Below are 5,907 nucleotides of genomic sequence, written 5' to 3' on the forward strand. Positions count from 1 at the left end.
CTTTGAGAAGTTCTTCAAAGAAAATGGTATTGCCCATGATTTCTCTTGTCCTAGAACTCCACAGCAAAATGGAGTTGTAGAGCGAAAGAATAGGACTCTACAAGAAATGGCCAGAACCATGATCAACGAAACCAATATGGCTAAGCACTTCTGGGCAGAAGCAATAAACACTGCATGTTATATTCAGAATAGAATCTCTATAAGACCTATTCTAAATAAGACTCCTTATGAATTGTGGAAGAACAGAAAGCCCAACGTTTCATATTTTCATCCTTTATGATATGTTTGTTTTATTCTGAACACTAAAGATCATCTTGGTAAGTTTGATTCTAAGGCACAAAAGTGTTTCCTTCTTGGATATTCTGAACGCTCTAAAGGCTACAGAGTATACAATACTGAAACATTGATTGTAGAAGAATCAATCAATATCAGGTTTGGTGATAAGATTGGTCTTGAAAAGCCAAAGCAGTTTGAGAATTTTGCAGATTTTGATATTGATATATCAAAAGAAGTTGAAGAACCAAGAAGCAAAGCTGCAGAAGCTGGCAGTCTCAGAAGCAATGGATCAGAAGATCAAGTTGCTGCATCTTTAGAGAATCTCAGGATTTCTGAAGAGCCAACAGTCAGAAGATCACCTAGACTTGCTTCAGCTCATTCAGAAGATGAGATCCTTGGGAAGAAAGATGATCCCATCAGAACAAGGGCATTCCTTAAGAACAATGCAGAATGTCAATTAGGTCTTGTTTCTTTGATCGAGCCAACTTCTGTTGATCAAGCTCTAGAAGATCCAGACTGGATAATTGCCATGCAAGAAGAACTCAATCAGTTTACAAGGAATGATGTATGGGACTTGGTTCCTAGACCAAAAGGATTTAACATCATTGGCACTAAGTGGGTATTCAGAAACAAGCTAAGCGAGAAGGGAGAAGTGGTAAGAAACAAAGCCAAACTGGTTGCTCAAGGTTATAGTCAGCAAGAAGGGATTGACTACACAGAAACCTTTGCACCAGTGGTCAGGTTAGAATCTATTCGTCTATTAATTTCTTTTGCCACTCAACACAACATCACTCTTTATCAGATGGATGTTAAGAGTGCCTTCTTAAATCAACCTCCTGGTTTTGAAGACTCCATGTCTCCAAATCATGTTTTTAAATTAAAGAAATCATTATACGAATTGAAACAAGCTCCTAGAGCTTGGTATGAACGTTTGAGTTCTTTCCTTCTGGAAAATGGTTTCACTAGAGGAAAAGTGGACACTACTCTCTTTTGTAAAACATTTAAAAAGGATATTTTAATCTGTCAAATATATGTTGATGATATTATCTTTGGAACATCTAATGCTACACTTGGAAAGGAGTTTGCTGAGTCTATGCAGGCTGAGTTTGAGATGAGCATGATGGGTGAACTCAAGTATTTCCTTGGGATTCAAATCAATCAAACATCAGAAGGAACCTATGTTCATCAAACGAAGTATGTGAAAGAACTTCTGAAGAAGTTTAATCTTTCTGAAAGCAAAGAAGCCAAAACTCCTATGCATCCAACATGTGTCCTAGGTAAGGATGAGGTAAGTAAGAAGGTAGATCAGAAGTTGTACAGAGGTATGATTGGATCTCTTCTATACCTAACTGCTTCTAGACCTGACATTCTCTTCAGTGTTTGTTTGTGTGCTAGATTCCAATCAGATCCGAGAGAATCTCATTTAACTGCGGTTAAGAGAATTCTGAGGTATCTGAAAGGTACTACTAATGTTGGTTTAGTTTACAGAAGATCCAAAGATTACAACTTAGTAGGATTCTGTGATGCTGACTATGCTGGAGATAGAATTGAAAGAAAGAGTACTTATGGAAGTTGTCAATTTCTTGGAAGTCATCTGATCTCATGGTACAGCAAGAAGCAAGCTACAATTGCTCTCTCAACAACAGAAGCAGAATATGTTGCTGCTGCTGGTTGTAGCACACAAATGCTCTGGATGAAAAGTCAGTTAGAAGATTATCAAATATTTGAGAGTAACATTCCTATCTTCTGTGATAATACTTCTGCTATTTGTTTATCTAAGAATCCTATATTGCATTCAAAAGCTAAACATATAGAGATTAAACATCATTTCATAAGGGACTATGTTCAGAAGGGTGTTTTATCTTTAAACTTTGTGGATACAGACCATCAGTGGGCTGATATCTTTACAAAACCCCTGGCTGAAGATAGGTTTAAGTTCATTCTGAAGAATATCAGTATGGATTTATGCCCAGAATGAGAAGATGAGAAAATCTTATGTATGGCTATCTTCTGAAATGAGAATGGATTAATCTTTTATAAGAGGTTCTGTTTTTAAATCAATTAGAAGTAGTGACTCGTTTATTACTAACGTTTCATTGTCTAAGTTGATTCAGAATATCTTTTAAAGTAAATACAGCTGTATCTAGCTTTCCAGATGGTAACACGTGTCTATCCTATTTGGACAAGCATGCGTGCAGTTGAGGAGGCGCCTTTCATAGGTAACTGTTCTATCACTTCATTTGTCATAGTTTCTCTCTCCTCTTGTCACGTAACATTAAATGCCATTCATCATTTCTTTTATTTTCTTTTTCGTTTTTATATCCGTCAAACGTTTCCCTTCCCTAGAACGTTTCCTTCCCCACATTCCCTCTATTTATTTCTCCATTTCTTTGCATTCTTCAATCAATCTTTGCGCTCTCTCTCTCTTTCTCTCACTTTTCTATGAATATCTTTTGCGTAAACCCTAGTTCATTCTTCATCGATCTAGCGTTCATCATGAATCCTTCGCCTAGTTCCCTTCATCAAAACTTTAAACCAGTTGAAGAAACTATGTCTCAAAAGTGGCTGATCTATTTGAATAGAACGGATGGAAGGGTTAATCGGTTACAGGATGAGCAACATATCTCGGGATGGCATTCCAAGTTTTTCTCAAGTCAGATCTCTTCCTTGATGCTGTTATTAACATTTGTCCAAAGGAAGAAGACTTTCTTGAGATATTGGATGAAGTTAGGTTCCATAAGGACTTAACTTCTATGTTAAGGGAAAGCCCATCTGAGAATACGCTCTCTCCTGGTGAACTGTTCTCAGTTCCTCCTTTGTATTCATTTACTTCTTTCTCTGGGAGCTGCTCAGGCATGCAGAGTTTCAAGATTTGATGACCAAGCAAGAGCAAGAACACCGCTGGGATTCATGATATACTGGCTTAGGTTAGGACTAGGCTAGGGTTGTAGTCTTTGTGTCCTTGTAGTTTTCTTTACTTGTTGCACTTGTGTATCAGCATACATCTTCTGTAACTCTGTTTGGTTAATCAATGAAAAGCTTATTCTGCATAACTCTTGTACTTCTGTTTTTTATCAATGTTTATTTGTTTTTCTTTCCTTTGTCGAATGCTTACATCTGAATCTTTTACATTCTTTTTGATGTTATGACAAAAAGGGGGAGAAATAGTGATAAATGATTTGATTTATATTAGCAGTTGCCGGGAAGAAAGCCCCCACATTACTAACAGAAGTTGCAAGCTTCATATGTTTCTAAGTTGTGTTGTTGCAGGAATTGAAGATTCAAGATCAATAAACAACAAGATGAATCAAGTTCTTGGATTCGTGAAGCCCCACATTACTAACAGAAGCTGCAAGCTTCATATGTTTCTAAGTTGTGTTGTTGCAGGAATTGAAGATTCAAGATCAATAAACAACAAGATGAATCAAGCTCTTGGATTTGTGAAGCAAGCTTAGTGCTATGAAGCTTCAGAATCAGAAGCAAGAAGGAAGAATGTTCAGATATTCTGATGATAGAATATGTTCTGATACATTCTATATGGCTTATATGGCTCTGATACATATTATGTGTTCTGAAACATATTTTATGTTCTGATTCATTTATGTTGACTTTTGTCGTTTAGTTTTGTTCTATAACATTTCAGGATGTAGAGATGCTCTGATGATGCTCTGGTACATTCAACAATGTTCTGATACAATATAGCATGAAGTGATGTAAGAAGAAATTCAAGCTCTGAAGTTATCCGCTGGAAGCAGGAATCAGAAGCTGTGAATGTTCTGAGGATCTAAAGAAATTCAAGTTCTGAAGCTGTCCGATGGAAGCAGGAATCAGAAGCTGTGAATGTTCTGAGGATCTAAATAAATTCAATGTTCTGAAGCTGTCCTATGGAAGCAGAAATCAGAAGTAGTGAATGTTCTGAAGTTCAAGCATATGTGAACGTTTCTACTGAAATACTCAGGGAAGTCTTTTATTTATAAAATTCTTCTAGTATTAATTTCAGGGGGAGATTATTCATCTCAGGGGGAGATTGTTAATCTCAGGGGGAGACACATTCACATTATGTTTATATGCTTATGCTATAACTGTGTAATTGTCTTTTGCCGTCTGTTATTCTGATTGCAAATTCATATCATTTATATATGTTTTTGTCATCATCAAAAAGGGGGAGATCGTTAGAACAAGAATTTTTCTGATCAATAATCTTAGTTTTGATGATAACAATGTATATGAATTTTGCTCAATATAATGTGGTACTCTAATCCTATGCAATTTCCTTTTCAGGAAATATATAAAGAGTATGCACAAATCAGCGCTAAGAAGCTTTGACTCAGAAGGTTCAGTATGCAACTTCAGCACATGGTCTGGCAAGACATCAGAAGATGGTCAAGCAGAATCAGAACATGGTCTATTAGAAGCATCAGAAGAACTTGAGTTCAGAAGCAGAAGCACTGAAGTCATGGAATCACGCTCAGAAGCATATCAAGATCAGAAGATCAGAAGATGCTCTGCACCAAGCTGTTTGTACTCTGATGATTTTCAACGTAGTATTTACAAAGAACAAATCAGAATCAAGTACTAGATGGCAGGCTACGCTGACTGACAAAAGGAACGTTAGAAGCTATTAAAGGCAATGTCAGTAGTCACAGCAAAAGCAAGGCTCGAGGTAGTTGACAAAACAGTGAAACATTAAATGCAATGCTGTACGGAATACGCAAAGCATTAAATGCTCCCAACGGTCATCTTCTCAAACGCCTATATAAATGAAGTTCTGATGAGAAGCAAGGTTACGAATTCTTAACATTTTCTGTGAATACTAACTTGCTGAAACGCTGTTCAACTCAAAGCTCAGAAACTTCATCTTCATCAAAGCTCACTACATTACTGTTGTAATATATTAGTGAGATTAAGCTTAAACGTTAAGAGAAATATCACTGTTGTGATTATAGCTTTTCAGAAGCAATTGTAATACTCTTAGAATTGATTACATTAATTTGTAAGTAACTAGAGTGATCAAGTGTTGATCAGGATACTCTAGGAAGTCTTAGCTTGTGTCTAAGCAGTTGTAATTAGAGTGATCACGTGGTGGTCAGGATACTCTAAGAAAGTCTTAGCTTGTGTCTAAGCATTTGTTCCTAGAGTGATCAGGTTGTGATCAGAAGACTCTAGAAGACTTAGAAGTTGTCTAAGTGGAAAACCATTGTAATCTCGTGTGATTAGTGGATTAAATCCTCAGTTGAGGTAAATCACCTTGTATAGGGTGGACTGGAGTAGTTTAGTTAACAACGAACTAGGATAAAAATACTTGTGCAATTTATTTTTATCTTACAAGTTTTTGAAACTACACTTATTCAAACCCCCCTTTCTAAGTGTTTTTCTATCCTTCACAAATATGTCAATATAATGTCTCACTGGGGAAATTAAGAATGCAATGCTCAATATGGATGATAATTCTACTTCATGCACTAATGACTTTGAGGGATATTTTTTCCAAGCTTATTGGAATATAGTAGGGACATATGTGATCAATTCAATAAATAAATTATTTAAACAAGATAGAATATTTCATAATCTAAACTCAACCAATGTGACTTTGATACCTAAATATGCTCAATTCAAAATCATCACTAAGAT

The sequence above is a fragment of the Vicia villosa genome, unplaced genomic scaffold (assembly GCF_029867415.1).
Source record: "Vicia villosa cultivar HV-30 ecotype Madison, WI unplaced genomic scaffold, Vvil1.0 ctg.001343F_1_1_1, whole genome shotgun sequence".
Lineage (NCBI taxonomy): Eukaryota > Viridiplantae > Streptophyta > Magnoliopsida > Fabales > Fabaceae > Vicia > Vicia villosa.